We start from the raw sequence: 12,335 nt of genomic DNA, 5'->3' as shown, positions 1-12,335 counted from the left end.
TTATCTCTCTATCAAAGGTCCTTCTCTGGCCTCCAGACCTGAACACCTCACAAGAGATTTATCAGCACACCTGTGTGGCAGGGCACTGCTCTTATGCCCATTTACTGAAGGGGAAACTGAGGCACAGAGGCACTAAGGGACTTACCTGAGGTCACACACGAAACCTGTGGTAGAGCAGGGTCTCAAACCAGTGTGGTCACAGTCCCAGGCTGGTACCCTAACTACTGCACCATTCCTCCTTTGACGGGTAGCAAAACGTCAACTGGTCCATAAGAAAGGCCCAATAAACTCTCCGCCAATGACAAATGATCCATTGCCCCTAATGAAGCCATGTGGGCGGGGGAGAATCTGGGCGCCCCTGCTCCCTTTTTGTTTCTTCTGAAATTAGTTTACTGCTGGCAAAAGTGCCCGCCTGACCCACAGGCCTCAGCCCCCAGCTCCTGCAGTAGCACAGGGCAAGTTTCCCTGGCCCTGGCCCTGGAGAACTCATGAGCGAAGAGGTCAGGCCCCAGGGCTCATGGGCTGAGACTGCCAAGGAGGAGGAGACGGCCTGGTGTCAGCTGGGATGGCAGCTTGGCAAGCTGAACTCCTGCCTGCCCTGGACTCAGGCCAATGCCTTTCACAGAGGCCACCAAGCAGCCATCGGGCGCTTCCGAGGTGCCCAGCGCTGGAGCATCTGTGCACCGGCCGAAGGTAGAGATCTCCAGCCACTGCTGGCCTCCGACTGACCAGTTGCACACGACTAGCTCTGGACCCAGAGCCCTGCATCCCCCCGGTTCGCTCCCTGCTATGACAATCCCTAGTGTATCTCCCAGGGAAATCAGGTGATTTCATGGGGCTCAGATTGGTATGCACCCCACTGCAGCCAGCAGGGCATGGATGAGGCAGTCAGTAGCAGATGGTTCAGCAGAGAGCCTCAGCTACGCACGGAGCTGTCCTCTGACCGATCGATCCGACCCGCCTCCATGCAGAAGAATCGCCCCGATCGTTTCATTCTGCTTCTAATACCTGAGCCCCCCGAGGAGCGGGGCTTCTCGTGGGTTTCCCCCAGCAGCAGCAGCGCTGTATCCAACACTCATCCACACAGAGCCAGCCACAGCTGTTGCCTTAACAACATGTCTGAGAGGGTGGCTGTCCTACCCTCACCCCCCACATCCCCGGCCCGTGGGGTGGGGCCCGATGCAAAGGGTCCACATCAGCAGCGTCCCCTCGTGGGACAGGTTTGTTCTTTGCTCAGCCAGGCCCCACATCCTCCCCATCCCCCGCCCCCATGCTGAGCAGAGAGGTTTTCCTCCCACATTGGGAACAGCTGTAGTTCCAGCCAACATGACTGAGGGATGGGGAGAGGCCTGGGGCGGCCTGGGCATGAGACTCCCAGGTAAGTCATTGGGCTAAGCCATGCAGTCCCCATAGAAAATACCTCGGCAGAACTGGCCCCTCCCCCTGCCACCACTGTCTACACCTGGGCAGGACCAGCCTGGATCGGGACCGGCTCCTCACCTCTCCCCTCCCCTCAGCACACACCTGGGCAGAGCCCACCCAGGTTGCTACAGTCAGTCTGAAAGGGTGATGGCTGTATTACAAATTCCTGATTCCTGGGCCCAAGATGCAGTCACAGTCCCGTACGGCTGATCACATCCGCCAAGGGGCAGCAGAGCTGTGCAGCCCCTTCCCAATCACTCCAGTGTGGGGCTATTTTTTTAATCCTGCTCCCGTCCCAGCCCCCCATGCCCACTCCCACCCGCTCCTCCAGCATTGTTATCTCGCTCCCACCTGCAAAAACCTTAGATCCCGCAAATCCCGCAAGAGAGACAGATTTCCCCATGCTACTAAACAAACAAACAAAAAACCTGGCTGGTTAATATAGTATCTATATAAACAGAATTCAGACACAATTTTTACCACTAAAAGAATAAAACATGCTTAAACCATGTAAAAATACTTTAACTCCTGTTATAATAGACATCAAATCTCTTTCTATCCCTCACTTAAATTTACATATTAGAACTTTTCTTTGAAAAATTAAAAAAAACTTGCTTTACTTTGCTGAAATTCCATTTATGACAAACTGCTGTCATGTATATATCACACGGAACGTCAGAACAAATTGCACCACATTTTTGCCTTAAGAGGTGCAGGCTTTTTAAAATTGTTAGAAAAAGTTGTTAAAAAAACCTGGAATTTTTTAAACCGCTTAAGCACTGTTTTTAGAACTTTGAAACCAGCCATTTAAGTTATTTAAATGTCAGGAGAGTTATTGCTTTTTGAAAAACATTTAATGGAAAACCTGCTCACAGCACTAGGTTTTTGATAGAAATTTATTTGAAATAGAAGCTCAAAGTAAGTGATCGATAATAAGGTCAACGTAAATAGTACGTGTTGCTAAACGAGCATTTTGTTTTCCCACAAATTCCTGCAGTCTGCTTTTTTTTTTGCCCACCCAATCCCACCCACACCAAAGTACATGTTACCCTCTCCTGCTGTGAGGGCAACGGGTCCTGCGGGACCTATGGGATCCCAGTCCCACTGCTGGGCTTTACTCCCAGGCCAGATGCTCAAACTACAGCAGCCAGTTTGGGCTGCCTGTAAATCCATTGGGGAAGCAAAGTGGGGGTTGACTGAATTGTACCAGGCTGTGTCAATCACGGTCCAGACACCCGGAGGGGAGAGCAGAGAATCCAAACCACCCCCCAAAAAACAAATGAATCAACTGGATGTAAAGAATGTTTTTGTCTGTACAAAATAAGACAAGTAAGGTCCTTGACGAAAGCTTGTAATGTCCTGAACTTGATGGTCGTTAGGAGATCTGTATCCGGGTTATGGGGATGAATACATGTCTGTGTGTATGTGTAGAAAATTGTAACTGTAACTACAGCATCACCTCCCAGCAGTGTGGGGAGGCAGTCAGGCAGAGACAGCACCTCCCAGGCCAGGGGTTCACATGGAACCAGGCTCCAAACTCCTAGCATTGTCCAGCCAGGAAGAGACAATGCTGGGCCATTAAAGTTAATGGGAAAACACTGAAACAACTTGAAACTGAAATGGAAACCCCAGACTGGAAAACCTGCCTGCTCTGTGTAACCAGGAATTACCAGAGCCTCAGAAAAGGGGCAGGGGGCTGCAAACCCGTGAAAACGGGCAGGGCTTGGGGAGTGAAGCTATCCAGAAGCTAAAGGGCCAGCATCTAAGCAAAGTGCTGGATCCCCTCTGGAAACCATCCAGAGGCAATAGGTAACTGGGATTAGAAAAGGGAATTTCGCTAACCTAGATGTATAAAGCCTGAGATGGCGTCTTTAGGTTCATTTTCCATGTAACCTGTATGTGATGCTTTTCCTCACTACTTCATCTTTGAATCTAGGATTTTTCTAGTAAATAAACTGTTTCTCTTTCCCTCCCACCGGTCTCTGTTGTGCAAACCGTGGGGCGTGGGTGTGCCAAAGGGAGTGGATAGATGGGGCGCGCGTTCACACCATCAGGGGTGGTGACCCACAGAGGAACCGGCTGAGTCTCAGGTAGTTCAGAACTCGGGGAGATGGATTTGGGGGACTCGGGATGAAAAGGGATTGTTGAGGATGCCCTGCAAGAAATAACTAGGTGGTGGAAGACAGGGTGGGACCGTGTGTTTGAGGGCTGGCTACTGGTCTGGGAGCCATAGCAACATAAGGCACCCAAAGTTACAAGGCAGGCGGTGACAGAACCCCTTATTGGTCTGGGAGATCCCCAAAATGATACACAGGCATCCTAGGAAATGAATCTAGGCCTGCCTCTTTGCTGAGCGCCCTCCCCTGCTACACAATTACACGGGACCGGCCTGACTTTCACAGCTGCACAGAGCACAGGTGAATCCCGGGGCAGTCAGCTGCGGATGGGAAGAGCCAGTGGCTTTTAAAGGAAAAGCGAGCGGAGCTGGTTGAGACCTGCGGCGGTGCAGCTACAATCACATCAGCAGAAGGTGCCAGAGGTGTGTCACGGGATCGGCACCCACCTCTCATGAGCCCCCCTCCGGTTGGGTGTGTCTGCGTTCTTTCAGGGCTGGTGACCCTTTTCAGTGTTTCTCATGTTGTTTTTTCAATAGCATCCCTCCGGCCGAGTCACACACGCATGTTAACCAGAACAGACCCCTGTTTGGGGTATACAGTCCACCAGGGCCTCTCTCAGTACCTCTCTGGTGTGTCTCTCTAGCTCTCCCACGGCTTTGGTCTTTAAGTACTCCAGCCCTGGAATGGGGCCATATCCCCAGGGCTTCCTGGTGACTCTCCCCACGCTCAGTCCCTACTCAGTCTCCACAGCCAGCCAGGAGCTCTTTCATTGCTCCCTCGGTCCCTGCTAGCAGACTGTCGTTGGTCCTGCTGTTCTTCCAGCCAGGCACACAGTCCTTTCATCTCCAGCTCCAACTATCTGCTGCTCTCCTCTGTTCTGTTCTGCAGCTCCTTTTATATGGCCCTCCTGGGCCCTGATTGGCTGCTTCTCCTGCAGCCACTCTAGCCTGCTTTCACTGGTCCTTTCCTGGGATGGGGGTGGCAGAACCCAGAGGCCTCCAGCAGAGGGCCTTTGGGCCTAGTCCACCTCATCACAAGGTGGTTATGAGCAACCTACTGCTGGATGATTGTCCATTTATTGAAACACCTAACGAGCATTTATTAACCATGTATAAACTATTTATAAATGTAACCTTAATATCAAGTGTGACACTGGAAAAACACTAGGCAAGTGTTAAGTATTACCATCGCTCCTGTGTTTTCACTGGCTAGGGGAAAAGGGACAGGGTAGGGAGTACGTCACTGGGCTGAGATGCACATACCTGCCTGTGCGACTAACCTTAAATCCACTCTCAGCACCACTGATGCATGTCTAGTGGAAATCCACTGCCCATGCGGGATCCAGGGCAATCCATACGGCCTCTCTGTGCCTCTGTTTCCCCAGTTTGAAACAGGGATAATAACTGCCTCAGAGGAGGGTTAAAAGCCTTCATCCATTAAAGTCTGTAAAGTTCTGTGAACTCACTGGGTAGATGGAACAATTATAAACAGGGCTTGCTGCATAGATCCTGAAGGCTGCAGTTTCTGGGGCTAATTCTGATTATAATAATGGGGCTGGGATACTTCAGTGATGATCTACACCAGGGGTGGGCAAACTGTTTGGCCTGACGGCCACATCGTGGAATAGAAATTGTATGGTGGGCCATGAATGCTCACAAAATTGGGGTTGGGGTGCGGGGTCTGGGGTGGGGCTGGGACTGAGGGGTTCAGAGGGCAGGAGGGGGATCAGGGCTGGGGCAGGGGTGTGGGAAGGGATGCAGATTCCGGCTGGGGGATCAAGGGGTTTGGAGAGTGTGAGGGGGATCAGGGCTGGGACAGGGGGTTGGGGTGTGAAGAGAGGCTCAGGGGTGCAGGCTCCGAGTGGCACTTACCTCAAGCGGCTCCTGGAAGCGGTGGCATGTCCCTTCTCCGGCTCCTATGCGGAGGCGTGGCCAGGTGGCTTTGCATGCTCCCCCATCCGCAGGCACCGCCCCTGCAGCTCCCATTGGAGCACTGGAGGGGGCCATTGGAGTGCATAGTAGCTGGAGTGGGGCCATGCTACGGCTTCCGGGAGCTGTGTGGTCCAGGCCCCGACCCAGCACCCGGCCGGAGCGCTGGAACAGGACTGAGCCGCGTGCTGCGGCCCCCGACCCAGTGCCCCGGCTGGAGCACCGGCATAGTTTGCCCACCCCGATCTACGGGATGGATAGCCAGATGTGCATGAAGGCAGAGAGAGAGAGAGAGAGAGATGTGCAATTCTACTGACCTCAGGGGGTTACCCACATATTATAAGGAGGAGCAGAACGTCTGACTGTCTCTAACTGGTGAGTTTGCAGCCTGCTCACCCTCTGGTCGGGGAGTGAATGGCAATTTACATTCCGCTCCAGTTGTTCCCACTTGCTCCGGGCTGGTAGGGAGAGTCCCTTGTCTTGGGACGCCCCTGGCTGAGGTAGAGAATTGGGCCAACAACACAAGACGGTTTCAAATTCCCATCAACTGGAAAGTGTTGAGGGTTTGATTGTGCTGCAGAACTCAGACCTCAAACTTTTCCGGGGCTCTTTACCCAGTCAGCCAGAACACGGCCCAGGGGAAGGGACGCCCTCCATTAGCACTACAGAACGCAACAGCCCACGGGTTCTGCAATCAAGCGAGGCACAAAGCCGCGGGACGCTGCTAGCAGGGGCTGTCTGGGGCTTGCAGAAAGGAAAGGCAAAGTTTAGTTCCGAGGGTATGTTTACACGGCAGTCAGAGGTGGGACCCACGCTAGCTTTAATCCAGCTAACGCAGTTCAAAATACCCGTGAAGATGTGGTAGAGCAGGTAGCAACCAGAGCACGTTCCCAGTGAGCCCGGCAGGCTTGTATAGACTGTGCTAAAGCCCACTTCACTGCTGTTTTTAGTCACGCTGGCGAGAAGAACGCTAGCTGGGATGCGGCTCCCTGAGAGGCAATCACACCTCTGACTGCAGTGTAAGGGAGAGCTCTGTCCACAAGGCCTCTCTGTCCCCCTCCCAGGGGGCTTGGGGAGTGGCATGAGCTGTCCCCGTTCTCTGCACTCAGCTTGCCCGTGCTGCGCTCCAGACGCAGCCAGCACCCTGGAGGGTCTTTGGTTTGGTTACTGGCCCATGACTGAGCTGCGGTAATTTGAGTGCTGCTTCCATCGATGTCTAGCAAAGCGGCTTATTTTAATGCTAACGATGTGATGTGACAGGTGGCTTCCAACTGAGAGTGACAGCACCAGGGGCTGGGGATGGCTAAGCAGACTCCCAGGAATAAATAGCAGCATTTCCCTCTTACCAGCCAAGGTCCCAACCCCACAGGAGGAAGGTCGCTACTATCATCATCCTCATTTTACTGCTGGGGAAACTGAGGTGACACCATTCTCCAAACGTCTTACAGCAGAGCTAAGAACAGAACCCAGAAGTGCTCTTTACGCTCCACCTCGGCCGTGCGACAGCCCTCCCCGTCCAGTGCCGGGAGGAGAACCCCAGAATCTGACACCTACGCCCTGTTCTAACCCTCAGCTCACACTCCCTCCAGCCAGCCAGGAAGGCGCTTTGCCAACCCAACAAACCCAGGGTTAAATCTTGTCCAAACCACATGAATTTGGACCTGCATATGCCACTTTGGTTCAGTGGCCAGCCACTTTTCGGCTGGCCCAAGTAGGGTGACCAGATGTCCCGATTTTATAGGGGCAGTCCCGATATTTGGGGCTTTTTCTTATATAGGTGCCTATTCCCCCCACCCCTTGTCCTGATTTTTCACACTTGCTGTCTGGTCACCCTAGGCCCAAGTCGGGGGCCAAGGAGGCTGCTGATTGTGGTTGTCTCGCTGTCTAGCTGGTGGCACACTAACGAGGCTGGAGGACGGGTGCTCAGCGCTGCCTGGAAACCAGGCCCTGCTAATGGCTCTCCCGTCTGGCTCCTTGTCAGCCTGCAGCGCCACCACGTTCAGGAAGATAATTAAAGGGACAGAACCTGCTCTCAAGTGAGTAAGAGCTGGTGTTGGCTTTGTAATCCCACCTGGTACATGGAGCCTGTACTTAGTAACAGCAGTGCTGGCCTGGCAGCACACAGGGATTCAACCCGCAGCTCAAAACAGGGGCTTTTACCCCTTGGGCTACAGGACCAGCGCTGTTGCAGGGGAGGCACTAACAGACTCATCACCCCTATGCATGATCTAGTCACCTGAGGGGCACATTAGCTGGGTTATCTCAGGAGCAACCTCAGACCTTGAGATGTGCCCTCCCCCACACCTCTGCCCTTCCCTCCTGCCCACTGTCTGATTCGGAGCAAGGGGGGAAAGAAGTGTTTGAGGGGGGAGAGGAGTTCAACCCACATTAACGACATGAAACAAGCAACTGCTGGCGGACCCAGCTCCACTTCCAAGGCGGGAGAGCCTGGGACAGAAACTTCAGCAGAAACTCCACTCGCCAGGGTAAAGCGGTTCCAGACAAACAAGCTTCCGTGTAAATAAAGTTGCGACTAATCAAGCGCTTCAATTAAATACGATGAGCTGCAGCACGTGCTTATGTCAGACACTCACAGTGGAAAGCACGTTAGTGGCGCGAGCACTTAGATGCTGAGAATTAATTAAGAAGTAGCAAAAAAAACTTTACAGGGCACTAAAATGGGGATTGTTTGGCAGTCCTGCACTTCCTCCTCTTTGCCAGCAGGGGGCGGTAGGTGCATGGGCCTGGTTCTGTCTGCTCTTCCCCGGTGAAGTTACTTGCACCTGGCAAAGCGGGTATGAAACGGTAGCCCAGCGTGGGAGGAGTGGCCTGGCTTGGCAGCCTTTCACTCCTACATTGCCCTGGTGTCAATGCTGACCCAAATGCGAGGCAGGGAGGGATTTGCAATGGATCCAAACCAGCGCGTGGGAGATCAGAATCAGGCTCCGCCCATGCCACTGCAGGAGTTTGCTGTGTGAGTGGGAATTACTTACGTTGGCCAACTGCTCTGCTGGGCTTTCCCTTGCCCAAGATCTCCCGCTACGCATACGACACTAGAGCAATCCAGCAAAGGCCTCACTTTCATCTACCTGCTGCTCCTCTTTGGTCTATGTCGGTTGCCCTCACACTTCCCAGCACCAGAGCTCAGATATCTCCCTGGCTGAAAAGCAGTCACTTCCGCTCAGCGCAAACGACTGTACTTGCCAGCGTAAATATCACTCAGCAAGCGCCTTGTCTGTACTGTATCACAGGGCTGCCACTTGTATGAGGATGTCCCCCCAGGACAAACCAGCTTCATCAGGATGTCCTGGCTACAGCTGCTCACATAGTTTTTGCAGATTATTCGTAGTTTTGTTTGGTGCTTTGCAAACTTCTTGTCAAACTCTGTCCAGAGCCACAAACATTGGGATGTGTCCCGCAAAGTCCCAGATGTGAATTCCTCCCACGTCTGGACTTGCTCAGATCTGGGGGAGCTTAGGAAGTCGATTCAGGGCCATGCTACATTTCTGTTTGATCGCGGAAATGATCCAGCACAGTTTGCTGAGGGAAAATGTTCCGACACAGAGAACAAGATTTATCCGGCGTAATGGGAGTTTAGGCGTTGGTAAGGTTAAGATTCTGTCCCGGGTATTTTTAGTAAAAGTCAGGGACAGGTTGTGGGCTTCCGTGAATTTTTGTTTATAGCCCACGACCTGTCCCTGACTAAACACACCGATGGGGGGGACAAATAGAGCACGGACGGGGGGCTGACCCAAACCCGGCCGCAGCTCCAGCAGCCCTGGGGCTGAGAACTACTCCAGCCCGATGCCAGAAGAAGTCCTGGAGGTCCTAGAAAGTCACGGAATCCGTGCCCTCCATGACAGAATCATATAATTGTATCCTTAGCCATTGGCTACAGTGCATGCAGGAGTGAGCCCGTTCCCATTGGCTTTCAAAGAGCAGTGATTTCACATGAGAGCACACAGCAATCCCTGGAACCAGGGATAATGCAGGAAATATTACTGTCTGAGCCGGGGAGAGATGCAGCCTCTTGAGCTGTGCAACCATTACCACAGGCTGCCTAGGAGGGAATTTGTCCTGCGTTTGCATGACAGAAGAAGGCGCTTTCAAATTATTAATAGGAGCTGGATTTTAAATTCCAAGGGAGTTAACAATAAAACACAGGTGGTGCCAGATCCTATTCTATTGAAAGTCAATGGGAGAGTCACCACTGGCTTCAGTGGAAGCAGGATCGGGCCCGTTTAGAGTGACGGGCCATAAGAACGTCCCACACCGGGTGCCTTTTCAGTAGGTTGCTTTGTAAATGGCCTGGTGCTTGGTTAGTTATTGAAATGGATCAGGGACCAAGTAGCCATTGAAGATGGTGAGGTGCTCAGATGCTGTGGGCAATGGGAGCCAATCGACCGATCCATCTGCATCTTTTCGCACAGAAAGGTCCAGTCAAAACATTTTGCCCAGCTCCAGTCACCACCCAGGATGTCCCTAAGACATAGTCTGCACTGGACAGTCGTCGAAGGGACGGCTGACTGCAGCCTCGTCCACTGGGAGGATGGAGGGTGGGTGCTCCTGGGGCAGGGAACGCTTGGCTTCCCCACGATGGTGTCTGATGGTATCTGTCTGGTCACAGATCCATCCTCAGCAGGATGGATCTGTGAAACCGGTGCTAGTGTCTCTTGCTGGCTCCAGACACCTGCTCTGTAAAAGGGGGCGAATAAGCCGAACGTCCTTCAGAAAGGGCTTTGTGATCTCCCGATAAAAAGCGCTCTGAGAGCTGGGGATTGTTCGTAGCCACAGCCTACACCCGGGGCTCCTCATCCTCGTCTTCAAGGCTCCAGATATTGCCCCAGAACAGGAGACTGCAGCAGCATTTTCCCTTCCAAATCCTTTTGTCGTGAAAATGGCCTTTTTTCCTACACCAATACGTTCACAAGAAAACGTTTGCTTCATTCGAAACATTTGGTGATTGATCTTCCACCCCCCCCCCCTTCCCCTTTCTATTTTTCCATTGCGCTACCAGAAAAGAGGCAGATGGGGAAGAAGGGAGAAAGGGAGAAAAGATGTAGGGAGGGACCAATCATTTTCAGAGGGCTGCTTTTTCATTTTAAAAAGAAAAAACATGCAGTGAATTTCCAAAAAAATGAAAAACGGTCAGTATTTGCCATGAAATCAATGGGTCAGGGCAGCACCAGGCCAGCTGCACCCCTTCCCCACTACCTGGGGTGGGGTTCTCCCCATGACGAGACGCTTTGCCTTTGAGCAGCTGAAGGTGACCCAGGTACCAGGCGCACTGGGGCCCTCAGTCCTGGCCCAGGGCACTGCCCCCAGCACTGGCTGGCCAAGGCGACAGCTGCCACCCTGGCGGAGATCAGGAATCAAACCGGAGCCCTCCAGAGCTGAGAGCCTAAGTCTCCACAGCATGAGACAGGCAGCGCAACTGGGGCTGTAACAGACCCACATCCTCTGGGTCGGATGCTGGGGGGGACAGATAACCACACCCCCTGGGGGTTACACAGGCTCAGTGACTCTGAGCAATGGGGTGAGTGCCCCAGAGAGCCGTGGCTGCGAGGTCGTCTCATCCATGTGCCAGTGCCCAGCCCAGAGGCCCCGACGTGCAGATCTCACAATGCACCAGCCAGGAGGGCTCAGTTTCTCTGTTTCCTCCGTGCCAGCTTGCCTGGAGTAACGCTCCCATTTGATAATCCCTGCAAGTGTCTGGGGGGCATTCGCACCAGAGGTGGGGGGTCCCTGTCCTTAGCTGTGAGCTCATGGCATCAACCCATCCAGAACAGCAGCTCAGAGTGTGGCATGCAGTAATCCAGAGAAGGGGAAAAGTCCTTCTCCCTAGCCAGGCAAGCCCTGCATTCATCGCCAGGTTAACATGCAGCTCTCGGATGTGTATGGAAACAAATAACTCCTGGTTGCAGCTAATTCCCCAGATCATAATGGGCTGCGGCTGCTGTGCCAGGCATGGGGCTACCAGGACTCACCCGGGCTGCAGACATCCAGGAGCAGAAACGAGATCGACTCGCAGCGCGGATAAGTCACCCTTGACTCTGTGTGAGACCCTGCCCCTCCGCCACTGCCTGCTGGGGGGCCTGGGTAATAGGCTTTAAGGGCAGAAGGGACCATCATGATCATCTAGTCTCACCTCCTGCACATCACAGGCCACAGAACCTCACTCACTCCTGTAACAGACCCAGAACCTCTGGCTGAGTCACTGAATTCATGATTTCAAGACTTCACGTTACAGATGATTGACCATTTACACTAGTTTAAACCTGCAAGTGACCCATGCTGCAGAGGAAGGTAACCCCCCACCTCCCCCAGGGTCTCTGCCAATCTGACCTGCATTGAGATAACCCAGGAAAGACCGGGGCCAGCTTTCATTTCCAAAGGCTGTGTCCTCTCCTACACCCTGGTCGGAAGGACTCCCGTTGGGTTTCCCTTTATTCAGGCATTAATACTTAGGCTGTGGCCACACCGACATACGTGCTAGTGTGCACAGCTTTCTCCGTCGGCGGGAGAGCTTCTCCTGCCGACACAGCGACAGCTGCTCGTGGAGGTGGGGTTTTCATGCCGACGGGAGAGCTCTCTCCCGTCGGCATAGAGCGTCTGCACCACGTGCCCGGCAGCAGTTAGGGAAGATTTTGCCAACCAGCAGGATGCCCAGGCCACTGCCAGTAATGGGAATGGAATATTGATTGTGTTGCTTATTAATAAAAAGCACCTAGATATTAGGCTTTGCAGCTCCCTTAGCATAACTCGCCAAGCCGGAGGGGAGGGGGGTTGAGCAACCACAAGAAGTGAGCATGACCCCGCCTTCCTGATAGAATCTCTTTTTAAAATTGCGACGGTATGCATCTTTGAA

The 12,335-nt window shown here is 53.1% G+C and overlaps 1 protein-coding gene across 1 annotated transcript in view; it reads right to left on the bottom strand.

Moving 5' to 3' along the window:
• NKAIN1 (sodium/potassium transporting ATPase interacting 1) overlaps positions 1-12,335 on the bottom strand; it is a 205,078-nt gene that overhangs the window by 128,617 nt on the left and 64,126 nt on the right. The gene's annotated exons all lie outside the window — the stretch shown is intronic.

The sequence above is a fragment of the Malaclemys terrapin genome, chromosome 22 (assembly GCF_027887155.1).
Source record: "Malaclemys terrapin pileata isolate rMalTer1 chromosome 22, rMalTer1.hap1, whole genome shotgun sequence".
Taxonomy (NCBI): domain Eukaryota; kingdom Metazoa; phylum Chordata; order Testudines; family Emydidae; genus Malaclemys; species Malaclemys terrapin.
Note: the sequence above shows the minus strand (reverse complement) of the source record. Positions and strands in the feature narration are given on the sequence as shown.